At 39.8% G+C, this 15,522-nt stretch overlaps 1 pseudogene; it reads right to left on the minus strand.

Moving 5' to 3' along the window:
- Positions 1 to 5,949: 5,949 nt before the first annotated feature.
- LOC114623169 lies at positions 5,950 to 15,459 on the minus strand (annotated as a pseudogene).
- Positions 15,460 to 15,522: the final 63 nt, after the last annotated feature.

Here is a 15,522-nt window from a genome sequence, read left to right on the forward strand (position 1 = left end):
AGCTCTCTTAAGACTGTGACTTCATATTACTACTGGCTTTGTCAAACTTGCTTCTTGCTTTAGACAAGGAGTTATGTTCCTTCTCCATGCAACAGGTCTTAAGTGAGACCCTTGGATCAGCTTGCTTCTCAATATCTTCAATTCAAGAATAACTTCTAATAACTCCTGTAGGAGTGGCTTATACCATGGATTCCTTCAGTTTTGGTCATGAAATATATTCTTTTCTCCCTCATTCCAGATGAGCAGTTTTTCTGGGAATATTAGTCTAGGTTTAAAGTTGTGGTCTTTTAGAATATGAAGTATATATCCAAGACCTGATTGCCTTCAAAGTTTTTGTTAAATAATTGCCTGTTGTCTTTACTGTCCTGGTTTTATATGCTACATGTTGTATCACTCTAGCACCTTTTAAAACAAATTATTTTTCTGTATATTTAATGTTTCAATTTTGATTTACAATGAGGTAGTTTTTCCTAGCCTTGTCTATTTGCTGTTCTATTAGCTTTTGAACCTAATTTGGCCTCTTTTCATGGATTTGGAAAACATTCAATTATGATTTTATTGAAAATGTATTCTTTGTATTTGTTTTGACGTTTTCCCCTACTATGCACCAGAACAAGGAATACTCCTCCATTGCTGGTGGGATTGCAAACTGGCACAACCACTCTGCAAATCAATCTGTACATTTCTCAGAAAATTAGAAATATATCTAACTGAAGACACAGGTATACCACTATTTGGCACATACCCCAAAGATGCCCCACTATACCATAGGGGCCCGTGCTCCACTAAGTTCAGTGCAGCTTTATCTGTGATAGCCAGAAGCTACAAACAGCCCAGATGTCCCACAATGGAAGAATGGTTACAGAAAATGTGGTTCATTTACACAATAAATGAACCACACTATTCTGCTATTAAGAAAGAAGACATCATGAGTTTTGCAGGCAAAGAGATAGAATTAGAGAATATTATCTTGAGTGAGGTAACTCAGAGCCAAAAGGACATGCATGGTATGTATGAGTACTAATAAGTAAATAAAAAAATGTACAGAATACATAGGATATGAGCTACAAAACTCAAGAAGGTTAATAAGGAGAAGAGCCCAAGTAAAGATGCTTCAATCCCACTTGGGAGGGTAAAGAAAGCATTTATTTGAGGCAGAGGGAGGGAGGAATCTGAATGGGAGAGGGGAGGAGAAGGGGGAAAAGGGAACATGATCAGGTATGGTGGGGGGGGGCAGAGACAGAAGAGAACCCCTGAGGACTATCAGGATAAATGGAAGTATGTAAACTTGGGGAGGTGTGGGAGGTAAGGAACCCTATAGAAAATATCAGAGACATGGAGGTGAGAGACTCTCAAGACTCAAAGGGTCCTTAGATAAGATACCCAACAGTGGGGACGGGGAACTTGTAGAGTCCACCTCCAGTAGAAAGACAGGGCATCAAGTGGAGAGATGGGGTTGCTATACCAATGTCAAAAACTATGACCCAGAATTCTTTCTGTCTAAAAGAACTGCAGGGACAAAAATGGAAAAGAGACTGAGAGAAAGGCGATCCAGTGCTCAGCTCAACTTGGGATATATCTAAAGGGGAGGCTTCAAGGCCTGACACTATTACTGATGCTATGGTGTGCTTACAGACAGAAGACTAGCATGGTTGCCTCTGAGAGGCCCAAAAAGCAGCTGACTGAGACAGAATCAAGTACTTACAACCAACAATTGGACTGAAGACAGAGATCTCTTTGGTTGATTTAGGGAAAGGGTGAAAGAAGCTGAGAAGGGGGGCAAACTCATAGGTCAACCAGCATTCTTAACTCAGACCTCTGATATCTCTTAGACACTGAGCCACCAACCAAGCAGCTTGTCAGAGGCCCCTGACCCATATACAGCAGAGGACTGCCTGGTCTGGCCTCGGTGCGAGATGAAGCAGCTAACTCTGGAGAGACTTGAGGCCCTGGGGAGTGGGGAAGCCTGGTGGGGGGAGGGGTGCATTCTCTGAGACAGAAGGAAGGAGAAATTGGATGAGGAACTGGGATTATGGACCAGGAAAGGAATAATGACTGGATTATAAAAAAATAAAAATAATAAAAAAATGAAGAGAAAATGTAGTGTAAGTATTTGGATGTTTCATACTGATAGTATCTCTCTGGTCGCATCAAGTGGCTTTGGCAAGCTTCCCTTGACAATAACTGTACAATACCATAGTATCAAGAGCAACTTAGGAAGAACTTTCTAGTTCAATAATGAACCCCATCTATTGCTGGGATTTTTAAAGACAAAATATAAATAAAATAATCCCTTTAAAATTACCTCTCAGAGATCTTAAATGATCCATTCGTATTTTTTTTAAAAAATGCCCTTTTAATTAAATGAGTAATCCTAGTACCTTGTTGTCATCCTCTGATAGTTTGTCATTCCTATGTTACATTCAATCTGTGAAGCTCCCCACTGAGCTTTGTGTTTGATTAAATTGTTTTTAATTCTTTAACTAGAATTTCATAAACACCCTTCTCATTTGGGAGGCATTTTTCTGGGATTGTTAATTTTGGGGATGGCGGGTCATCTTGGATTTTCATGTTTCCTGTGTTTTGTACTGGGACTTATACCATTAGGAATTCAATCTTTTGCTTATCTTTTTCAGTATTTTAAGAAACTCTTCTTTAATAATGAGGCCCTGTTGTAGAAGACAATATCTACGTACCTCATTGAATAGAGAGGTCCAACTGGTCCATGCATATAGCCTTCAACCATAAGTTCTAGTCTCTTTGGAGAAAGAAGTTATACTGCAGACTACTAGAAAGAGAAACTTGTACACCAATCCTGCCACAAAACCCGTGATCTACAATCTGATCTGCCTTAAAGATATTCTAGGGCAATGGTGGCATAGAAGTTGTGGAAGTAGACAACCAATGTCTGGTTTAACAAAAAGTCAATGACCATGACCTACCCTGCTTGGATGGCCAGAACAGGATGTATAAAGACCTAAGATACAACCAAACACTACTGTCGCTCCAAAAAAAAAAAAAAAAAAAAAACTCAATAAAATGATTCTTAATGATATTCTGCAACAATCACAAATCAGTACTTTGTCTAGTCATCATCAGAGAGGCTTCCAACAGCCACAGTTGGGAGTGGCTACAGAGACTTCTAGCAAGACATATGGAGAGAAAGTCTAAATTAGAGGACCCCATCTGGTCCCTCTCCTTGAAGGTGGGGAATTTTGTTGAAGAGGGGAAAGAAAGATTGTAGGAATCAGAGGGAATGGAGAACATGGTCCAATCAACCAATCAGGACACACATGGACTTATAGAAACTGATATAGCAAGTACAGGGCCTGCAGGGATCTGCACCAGGTCCTCTGCATATATGGTATAACAAGACCATGTTAGCTTGGTGGATTTGTTTGTTTGTTTGTTTGTTTTGTATTTTTTTGGACTCATAGCAGTAGATGTGTGTGTTATATCTGACCTTTTTGCCTGCTCTTGAGATCCTTTTCTTCCTATTCAGTTGCCTTGTCCAGCCTCCATATGAGGACTTTTGCCTTTTCTCATTGTATCTTGTTCTGTTGACTGTTCTCTTCAGATGACTTCTCTTTTGTGATGAGGAAATGAAAGTGAGTGGATCTAGAAAAGATGGAAGTGGTGGGGACTGAGAGAAGTGGAGAGAGGGAAAATTATGGTTAGCATTTATTATATGAGAGAAAGTCTTGCCAAACAATGAATGGGAAATGTCTTCTTTCAGTGAGAATGTTTAAAATATTGTGGCAGGACTAGACTGTATTATGGTTATTCTGTCATTTTGTTTTGCTAGGTTGGTGTTACGAATCTCAAGCTCTGTCCCCATACTTCATCTCAGAGTAAAATGTCAACTGGAATATTACACACTATCCAGGTCTATGCTCCTGATTGCTGGGTTTCTTTTATGGATTATTACCTTCTTATCTTAGCTCCAAAGCTGTCTTACCGCTGAGCTTTTCCTCTGTGATGGGTAGTCACTTTGTTTCACTTCTGTTTCTGAAGACTGTTTCAAACCTGTGTGTGGCTCTGGCTTTAGATGGAAGCAAGTCTTTGGCTCTGGCTCCAGACAAGGCTGGGGTTTGGGCTCTAGAGCTTGAAGTCTGGAAATAGCTATACTAGTGGATTCTACATTTTGGAGTAAGTATCTGACACTGAGCTGGGTGAGTGTTTGGCTTGATCTAGAGTGCATCCTCAGCTTAGCTTGCCTCTGTAAGATTGGGTCGCCTAAGAAGACATATGGAAATTTTCCTGGTAGAGTAAGTGAGGTGATCTCAGCTTGGCAAGTGGATATACTTACAGAATTCATATAGTAGATGAATTCCTAGAGCCATGGAAAAGACTACATGCTGGAGTTACAGTTCTCTGACCTCAAATTGACCTGTCTGATTTGGTGCCCATCATGAAAGAGCTGTAGTTGTGGGTCTCAGGCTTTAGGTAAAAGTTCAAGGTTGTGGTGAGAGAAAACCAAGGTTGTGGTGAGAGACTGAGAATGGGCTAGGGTTGGGATTACAGATCTCTGACCTCACACAGAGCTAGTTTGAGTTCACACAGGCTTGGGGGTGAATGGCTGGAGTGTTGCAAAACTCTACTTACTTTTCTAGCTGTTTGTTTCATTGCTGTGGACATAGCTTCTTAAAAGAGCCTGAGATTGAATTTGTAATTTCATAAATCAATATTTGTTATCACTATGTAACCTTAATTTCCAGTGGTTACTCAAGAGTTGATGACCACTTTCTGATTGGATTTAAGGATGACTCCAAAATTTATAATTTATATCTGGTACTGTTAACCAACTCACAAATCTGTAGTTGTCTAGGTCATAGGTCCTCAAAGAGAGCCTATTATTCTTCTGCTAAATGGATATACCAATAAACTGCCTGCTACATATTTATCTTTATTTCTATAGCCTAGTGTAGCTCCCAAACCATACCAGAAAGCTTTTTCAGTAAATGGCAATTTATACAAGCTCAAAATTGGTAAAGGTGCAGAACGTAAGAGACTGTGGATTGCTTAGTCCTAAGTTAGAAATCTATATCAAAGGCTTTTCTCTAAGGCTCAGGGATCACCATGGGGCTGGGGGTAGAAGGATGATGGGGCCTGAATGTAGTGGGGGGCTGCTGTGAAATAAGTCTGATTTTTCTTAATACGTCAGGATTTTGTACACATGGACTCACAGCAGCTGTACCTGCATGAACAGTCCTCACAAGTTTAGAACCATTCATAACTCCATGGTGGATCCGACGGATCTTACAGATTCCCATTCCTAGCTGAAGGACTATTGTTAATTGATGGCTGCTACAGGAGAGAAAATCTGTGTTCATCATGTGCAGCTTCTGATAGCGTGCCCGTCTTGGAGTATGTCAGCCATGCACATACAAGTGGTACTAAATGGACTCTGGATTTAAGGAAGAGTACATGAATTTAGAAGACAGTGTGGGTAAGGAGGAGTTGGAGAAAAGGACACAGGCACAGATTTTATTAAAACACACCCGTATATGATATTTCAGAGAGAGCCCTCTCAATTATATTCCAGCCTTCATTTCTTTTTTCCTCTATACTTAGTCAGGTTTTCTGTCTCACTTCTTTAGGGAAACACCTGTGAACACAGGATGCTTCCTGGATTCAAGAGTACACACTCTATTTTTGTAAGTGAAATCAGGACCTGACATTCTCTTTTCAGGTTCTCTGAGGTCTCACCTTTATGGACTCACCTCCCATATAGCACAGAGATCTACTGTCTCAAACAATACTTTTCCATTTTCATCTTTTGTAAATTGCTCCTCTGATGGCTGTAATAAAAGCAGTTGTTATAAAATTCTCTGCAAAGACATGCATTCCACCACATCCAGTGGCCTTAGGACACTACTAGAAATAGGAAAGTAAACATCCATGAAACGGGAGCACAGCATCATCTATCATTAGTATATACAAAGTTAATTAGGCTACATGATGCAAATTACATACCTTAATTGATACTGGGAAATGAATAAGATAGAGGTCAACAAAATCTAGTTGAAAGTTTTTCAGTGATCTTTCTAAGCCAACTTGAACCAGTTCTGGTCAATGGAATGGACACCAAAGCTGTAGGGTTAAAGAATTGAAGATGTCTTAGATTAAAAATAATCAGAATTGAGAAATTTTGTAATGAGTAGAAAGTTATAACCACAGGGAATACTATGCACTTCAGTTGGGCTATTTGATCTAATCTATATATGTATGTGAACTTCAGAATATTTCTGGTTACTAATAGTCAGTTGAATTAATATGGGAAAACATTACTAAAGATAAAAAAATTATCAAGACATAATATTCAAACCTCTGAATCATATTGTCTTAGGGCTTTACTGCTGTGAACACACACCATGACCAAGGCAACTCTTATAAGGACAACATTTAATTGGTGCTGGCTTACTTGTTTAGAGATTCAGTCCAGTATCATCAAGGCAGGAGCATGGCAGCATATAGGCAGGCATGGTGCAGGAGGAGCTGAGAGGACTAAATCTTCATCTGCAGGCCGCTAAGAGAAGACTAACTTCCAGGTAGCTAGGACTACAATATTAAAGTCCACATCCACAGTGACAAACCTACTTCAACAAGGTCACACTTCCTAATAAAGTCATTCCCTAGCACGAGCATATACAAACCATTTGATTCCATTCCTTTCAAACATATGAGTCTTTCTTTGTGTGCCATACGTAAATGTAGCATAATGCAAAGTACATTTAGTACAACTTGCAAAATCCCCATAGTCTATAGCAGTCTTGACAATGTTAAAAGTCCAAAGCTCAAGGTCTCTTCTGAGATTCATCTAAACACTTAACTGTAATCCACAAAGCAAGTCAGGAAATAAGTTGAGAAAACTCCAATCTCTGCATCTTTGTGTCTGATGTCAAAGCAGTCTTCAGATCTCCAACTTCTTTTTCATCTTTGTTGACAACAATAAACGTCTTTCTCCTGGGCTGGTTCCACTCCCTGTTAGCAGCTTTCCTCAGCAGGTATCCCATGGCTCTGGTGTCATGAACATCTTTGGTCTCCGAGGCAACTTCAATGTTACTGCTTCTTGTTACAATGTCTGAGATACACACATGATCTTCTAGGCTCCAAAAACAGGGCTTGGGTCACTTCTCCAGCTTTGCCCTCTGTAGCACTTTAGGTTCTGGTTGACTTCACTTCACTGCTCCTGTTGCTCTTGGTGATAATTCCATGGTACTGGCATCTCCAATACACTGGGGCCTTCTGTTGCAAATAGACTTCACCAATAGCCTCTTACAAGCTCTCTTAATGGTGTCAAGAATCAACTTCTTTGCATGATCCTTTCTGTTCTGGGCTGTGAACTGCAACTGAGGCTGCACCTTCACCAATGGCCTTCCAAGGCCTCTCACAGTGCCAAGCCTCAGCTTTTTTCCATGACCCTCATGCCTTCAAAACTAGTACCACCTGGGAACTGTTACCGATTTCCAACTACGGCTGCAGCACAAGGCGCAACCTTGGCTGTCTCTGGAACATAGCTTCTTTGTACCCTTAGAAAACTGTTCCCAGAAGATTTCACCTCAGTGATGCTGGTCTCTTCTTAATCAATGCTAATTTCTTACCTCCAGCTAAGCACCATTATTTGTCCCAGTAGTCTTCTTCTCCTCTTGACTATAAAGCCAGAGTCAAATGACCAAAGCTGTTGAGTTTTGTTCATTCCTATAGCTGGAACATGGCCCCCTGTTCTATTACATTATCACCAGCTATGTGTTTTCCAACTCCTTCATTGCCTAGACTATCCTGGAACTTGCTCTGTAGACTGACGTTGCCAGTCTCCTAAACACTGGTTTAATGGTATGTATCCCATGCCTGGATCTAATTTAGACCCAGGCTGACCTTGAACTCAGAGATTTACTTTCCTCAGTCTCTTTCGATTAAAGGTATGTACTACCATGCCTGGTCCTAAACTTACCTGGGTGAGATCTTGCCCCATGGTCACTACTCCCTTAGTTCAATTTAATATTCTTGAACACAGCAACAGCTTCACTTCACTTCCTGTTGTAAAGTAATAATACTTGAACCATATATTTCATATTTTTTCTTTCTAAGCTTGCTATGCTTCTTTAAAATGATCTTAATGAGACTTAACCAGAGAACAAAGTAGCTGCTGGTGTTTTTCCAGATTTCTTTTTTTCAATGCAATTTATATAAATCTCCTTACTTTAGCCTCAGGTAGACTCTTCAGACAATGGCACAAAGCAGCCACATTCATCACCAAAATATCACAAAACAACCACATACTGAAATTCTTCTCCACTGAACCATCCTGGGCCAGGTCTGCACAATTCAAATCAATTTCAGCAACAAAATCTTTCATATTCATATTAGGATAGCCTATAAAGCTCCACTTAAAGGATTCTACTGCTTTCCAAATCCAAAGTACCAAAATCTACATTCTTCCAGACAAAAGCATGTTCAGACCTATCATAGTAATGCTTGACTCCTGTTACCAAATTCTACCTTAGTTAGTGTTTTACTGCTGTGAACAGACGCCATGACCAAGGCAACTCTTATAAAGACAACATGTAATTTGGGCTGGCTTGCTGGTTCAGAGATTTAGTCCAGTATCATCAAAGTGGGAGCATGACAGCATCCAATCAGGAATGGTACAGGAGGAGCTGAGAGGTCTATATCTTTATTTGGAAGCCTTTAAGAGAAGACTCACTTCCAGAGAGCTAGGACTAGGGCATTAAAGCCTACACCCATAGTGACACAACTACTTCATCAAGGCCACACCTCCTAATATACCCACCCCCTAGCCTGAGCATACACAAAAGCTAAATTTTTATAAGTATCCCATCCATTCATTACCCTGGAAATATGTTAGCATTTGTTTATTAATGTCATCAAAAATGTTCTTTGTACACTTAATAATCATTGAACACATATTACTACGAACTGGATAGATGTCATTTAACATTCCATAAACTCTGATATCCTGCTGTTCTCAGTAGAAAGAAAAAAATATTAATATTTTACATGTTTAGGATATTCTAAGCCACTCAAGCTATAAAGAAACCTGAAATTAATCAAGTTGATTCCTGAGTTCACAGATCCAACTGGATTATGTTGAATTGAACCTGAGCTCAGGAAAGAAAAAGATTTGGAAGCCATACATTTCTAAAGAGTAAGAAGCCTGTTTCTCAGTGAATGAAACTAAGATTTATGATGATATATAGATAAATATTACACTAATAAGCACACTTCACCAAGACAGCACTATAATTTTAGATTTTTATATCACCCTTCATTAATTCATACACAAGCCTACTATACACACAATACCTTTGTAGTGAGAAATATGTCTTCTCTCTTCACAACACCATCTGCACTCTTGCTTTGAATAGCCTGTCCTGTTTCCTTTTCATTTTTATACACATAAGCAGAATCAATATGGCGGAACCCTGTATCTATTGCTATTTTAGTAGACTCAAAAATCTTACTTGCAGAAACCTAGAGGAGGAAGAAAGGGTATGATTTGGATGAAGATGTGCTGAGGGATGTGAATTTAAAAATCACCTTCAAGCCTCTTAATTAAATGACAAGGGATCAGTTCCTAGAATCAGATTTCACACTTTTCTTTTCCATAAGGCCTTACAGAGCCTCTAATAAGTAGAATGAATAACATAGACAGAAGCGATCACTTTCTCAAAAGTTGAATTTTACTTGACTTGGGGTATTCAGCAGAGAAGACTTATCAGACATAGGTTTAAGCCAATACAAAGTCTTTATTAGCTGGCCTATGACTACACTGGGCATTTGGGATCCTAGTGTAGCATCAAGTCTTCAGTGTGAGCTTTTAAGCACAAAAATCATATCCTGGGTTGACATACTTCAGTTTTATCCCAGTTTGACATACACAGAAGCCAAAAAGCAAGGTTTGTAGATATAGAGACTTTTCCAGAACTATGGACTTTGATGGATTAGGCCTAGTTTTTGGCAAGTGGTACAGTCTTCAAGTTTAGTTTTACAGCCTGAATAAAATCTCCATCCTGTAGTCAGTTATGCTAAGTTCAGGGAGGTTAGTAAGGTCTAGGGCCCTGCTACATTTCCCAGTGGCCTTACTGAATGAGTAAAATCAAGGACTTATCCTGTTTTAATTAAAAATGTCATTAATCCAATCAGAATGAGAACTAAAAGTTCAGCCAGTGCCAGTAGCAGAGTAGTTATCTTGGGGAACCAGGAGAGCAGAGAATGGTACCAGTTATTTCCCACCATGCCAACATTTTTTTTAATTACTGTTGATTAATTAGGATTGAAACAATACATTTTCTTTCAAAGTTAGAGATAATTCTCTTTATCTCATAAGAAGTATGTCCAGGTCTCTACAGATTTGTAGGATCATTTCTGTAATGCAATCTAACTGCTGTTGTAAGGCCACAGGTCCTGATCAACCAGTGTACTTATTTGGGAACACATCAGAAGAGGCATGTTTAGTCAAAACACTACTGCATGCTCACCAAGTTGCCTCAGAGGTCCAGTAATATTGTTATATATATGAAATCACACATGAGGCAGAATAGCAAGCATCAGAATAAGGGGAAATGCCTAGGTTAAAGGTTTCAGATTTTAGACAAGTTTTATTCCGTTATAAGTCTTGTAATTAAGACTTAATTACATTAATTTGGGCTGACCTCAGCCATGGTGAGTTTTGTCAGTCAGTGGAGAGACAGTCTGGTTAGTTCTTATCTATATATTGTACAGTGGATGACTGTCTAAGCATAACCAGAATCTCTGGTTAATTTTTGGCTAGGAATGATTAGCTCTATTCCCAAGGTCCATTGCTGTGGCACAGAATCTGACTCTGCAGTTTTATTCTGATTTCCAAAGACCAGAATTCTTTTTATTTTTTTTTTTTCGAGACAGGGTTTCTCTGTGTAGCCCTGGCTGGCCTGGAACTCACTCTGTAGACCAGGCTAGCCTCGAACTCTCAAACTAAGAAATCCGCCTGCCTCTGCCTCCCAAGTGCTGGGATTAAAGGCGTGCACCACCACTGCCCAGCAAGACCAGAATTCTTTTACGAATTATTTTATGGAAGCCTCAGCTTTATGATCCCAGTTTTTACAAAATGAAATTCCCTTGATTCTGGTAACTTGGGGGTGGAGGCAGCTACAGGATGGCATAAAATTATAAATTCTATTTTAATCACAAAGTTAAAATTTTATAGTGTGTGTGTGTGTGTGTGTGTATGTGTGTGTGTGTGTGTGTGTAAAAATATGGAATATTAGATTGCTGGTTTATAGTCACACTGGCTAATACCATCCCTGTATCTGTTTTCCCCTGTTCTCAGTCTAGGCCTGAGGGTGGTTGGACCATGACACTGTGTTCATACCATAATGTAAAACACAAGTCTCAGAAGGAAGTAGAAGGCCAGGGAATGAAATATTGATTTCCGTGGGTCTGTCATCAGAAACACTTCATTTGGCAGCATGCATAGCTTTCACTTTCTTGTCCTGGGTGTGGTGAATTCAGCATTTAATGCCAGCTACCTACACAGCCATAGGAGTGGAGAGAATCGGTATATGGATTCCTATCTGAGTTGACTTTAGTTCCTCCTGGGTTATATGCTTGATCTAGATAATATCATCAGACTGGCACAAGCAGAAACTGGTGGTGGACTCAGAGATTGACTGCAACTCTTAAATATTCCAATAAATACCCTTTATGGAAGATTGAAATGCTTACAGTGACTTGAGAAAGGAATGGCTAGAGAGTTCTGCCAACTGTTGGTCTCTGAGGCTGGCAAGCCATGAGGGAAGTCCTGCAGAAATAATCTTATTGGGGAATCACGGTAAATGGCTCCTTATATGGGATGTAGCAGGCTGAATCTAAGCAAGACAATAGGCCTCTCCATCATTGCTGGACTCTAAGGAAAGTTGTGTTAGTGTTTATTTCAACATTTTGTTTATTTTTGTCATCTCTGAGGTCTGTATGTAAGATGAAGTTTAAAGCTTTAGCAGTTAATTGAAAAATTTTAGCTAAGAAAGCCAGGTCATAGTCTGATTCCATTGCTAGGAGGATACCAAAGCAGGGGACCAGTTCCTAGAAGAGTGTTTTAGCTACTATTTGAGCAGTTTGAGTCCAGGTGGAGAATGCTTCTACCCATCCTGAAAAGATATCTTTAAAAACTAGCAAGTAATTGTATCCTCTCAGCCAACAGAATGAATCTTGGTGAAGTCAGTTTTCGAGAGTTTGTAGGAATGTTGGTCTCTCATTTGGACCCCTTCCTGGGTAAGAGCTCTTGTTTTATATTCACTTCAGTACAAAGCTGGTATCTGGCTGAGACATCCCAAGTTACGCTGGCCAGTCTAGTTATAACATACCTTGGTCTAAGCAACACAGAAAATTTTGTGGACCCGAAATGAGTAGCCTGGTGAAGGTTAGTTACTCAACAGTTCAGTCATTTCCAGAAGAATGATCTTTCCCTATGACATCTCCATCATTTCTTCTTTACCACAAAGTTTCAGGAAGTACCATGTTGTGGTATGTCATCAGTGTACAAATAGGCCACACTGGTCTTAAAGTTGTCTTTTGGGAAGCCAAGTCAGAACGCCAACAGTTGAGGTTAGTAATTTGTAATGGAAGTCAAATACCCTGGGAAAGTCAAGATTTTCTAATATGATTTTTTCCTATCCATGAGAATCCTTTTTTACACATTATAATGTGGACAAGATGGTAGTAAATTCATACTGATTGATGGTCTGTGTATACAGTGGTGAACTCTTTTCTTTTTCCCTATCTGATAGCCTAGGTTCAGATCAATCACTTGTGTTCTCTGGGCCGAGGTATCTGGTTTGGTTAAAGTAACTACTGAAACTCCCATGTACCTACTTTCATTTTTCATCTCCTGACAGTCTTGGATGAGTGCTTGAGGCAAGAGTATAGCTGAGTTGATGGTGGTGGGTTTCTCAAACCGGTCTTGAGGATGGGCCAGAAGTAGAACTTAGTACTGGGTCACAGTCACTAGACAGCCAGTGTTTTGGTTTTCCATGGAAAAAGGCCTCGAATGGCTCATGGGGTGCTAGAGCATAAGATCTTAATCAAGAGTTAACTTGTTTTATTTCCTTTATTAAATTAGCAGTAGCTATCACAACTCTTAGGTAAGTGGACCATTCTGTGGCTATAGGATCCCTCATTTGGACAGATATGTCGCAGGGCATTTCTATAGCCCCAATGTTTGGGTTAAAATCCCTTTTGTCTTTTGTTTAGTCTCAGTCCAGATTAGGAGATTAGAACCCTCTTTTTGCTGGTGTATAGAGGCCTTGATATTTCCACAAACTCTAGTATTCAGAGGCAGCAATATTCAGCTGCAAATAGGAACACTCAAATCTCTCTCTTGGTTTTGGAGTTGAGATCTGAAGAATGGCAGCAACCTTTCTCTGAGACATGCTTCTTTTGCCTCCCTTTGTATGGTAGCCAAGATAGGTAGCTTAAAACAAAATTTGGCTTTCTTAGCCAACAGTTTGTAGCCTACGGTTTGTAACTTGTACAGCAGTACCTTAGTGGCCTTTATGATCTATTTTCCTGAGCAACCTCTGATAGAAGGCAAGAAGTCTGTATTTAGTGTGTTTAAATCCTGGGACAATCTGGTCCAGGTATGTTGCCTGCTGTAAACTCCCATTTGGTCTGTCCATTTAAATGCAATGATGGGGTGACTCACCCCTGTCAATGGAGTGCTGAACAGTGGTGCATCTTTCAGGTCCACAACATAGTAGACTTATATCTCTAGAAAAATCAGATTCATGAGAATCAGAGGTTCAAGATTTCTTCATAGATTGGAGAGGCATATTCCAGGGTGTCTGGCAGGGCACTAAGACGTCTGTCTCTTTAAGCCAGGAAAAATGGACCATAATTTCCCCCTTTTGTTTCCAAGGTCACAGGGTATTGTTTAACCAGGACAGAAGTAGCTGATCTACTGGTTGGTTAAACAATGATAGAAGTTTGGTGTTGGGCCAGTCCTAGGGGATTTATTGCTAGGTGTTTTTACAAGAATTTTCCCGAAGAAAACACAGAACTTTCATTCAATCATCTTTGAAATGTAACAGTGCATGAGAAATATCTAACAGAAAATCGCTTAAATCACACCCTAAAAAGTCTCACAATCATTACCTTCAGCCCAAAGCAAGCATACCACATATTCTGCTTGTCCAAAGGAAATTAGATGTACATATTCACTGCTATCAGAGGCAGTCAAGACACAGTTAATATTCGCAGTAGTTATGAACTAGAAAACAAAATTTAGATGTCAATGAAAGTGAGATCTGGAAGAGGACTTGAACTGATTCTACTGTGATACGTTAAATCTTTGGAATGCAGACCTTTACTCTGTTACAAAACAAATTGTGGGTGGGTAAATTTATAATCTTTACATTTGCATTTAGAAATGTGAACACGCCATCATTATGTAAGAGGCTTTTGCTGTATCTGTCATCACTTAAAGCCCAAGTTTATTCTTTGCAGACATCTATCTGTCTAAGGTAGCATTTTAAATTATCTTTTCTTTACATTTGGGTCATGGGTTGAGAATTGGTTTCTTAAGGGTAGAGCAGAAAATCAAATACAAGAATGGCCATGCAGTTTACGGGCCCCAAAGTCAAACAGTAGTCCATGGTTTTAAAATGTTTATTGCCATGGCAGAAAGTGGATGAAGCTGTACCCTATGTTCTCAGGGTTGGCCTGAGGTTAAATACCTTTTACAAGTAGAAGGAGGGTCTGTGAAGGAATGCTTAATTGGCTACACATGAATATGGAGATATCTTGAGCCTCTGTGGCCTGTAGTTAGGCTCTCTACCTGTGGAGGGGCGTTGTACTATGTGCTTGAAAGGCAGGATTTGATAGAGATCTTCAGCCTTGTATAAGGAGCCTGGAGTCTGAGAGCGTGGCAAAATGCACGCAGTCCCTTGCAGGGAAAACTGTGAAGTCTCCAACCTGCTGGGTCTCTGGCCATCTCTAGCCAGTGCTCGACCAGAAACCATGCTGTCATTTCATGATCCTACAAAACAACTCCCAATTTTATTAGTATCAAGTCAAGGAAGCTGTGAGGCAGCTCTGTGGAGTAATGACTTTCATATTTAGAATGAAGCTGGGAAATGAACTGAAACAGGGATAACAGTGCTTAGATCAATCAATCACCGATATCCAAGAACAATTTATCACCAATGACCTAATCAGACCCTGTTAGAGTAAGTTCTACCTATTTTTGTTCTTAACACGGAATAACCCCAGCTAGCATAAACTGTGAACTAAATATGAAAATGGAGAGTTTAGCTCCCACATATCATGTGTCAGTTTTCGTTTGAGACCCTCCGCTCCTAATCCTTCATCTTTTGTTACCTCTGGATTTTGGTAAGTGCCGTAGCCTAGTAGTGGCATGAGGTGGCCATCATTGAGTCCCACACACTGCTGTTTGAAACTCATTGCTCTTCACTCTTCTGATCATGCAGAGACTGTATACTTTTTCTTTCATTTATATAGGGTTAG

Source organism: Grammomys surdaster, unplaced genomic scaffold (assembly GCF_004785775.1).
Source record: "Grammomys surdaster isolate TR1022 unplaced genomic scaffold, NIH_TR_1.0 194, whole genome shotgun sequence".
Taxonomy (NCBI): Eukaryota; Metazoa; Chordata; class Mammalia; order Rodentia; family Muridae; genus Grammomys; species Grammomys surdaster.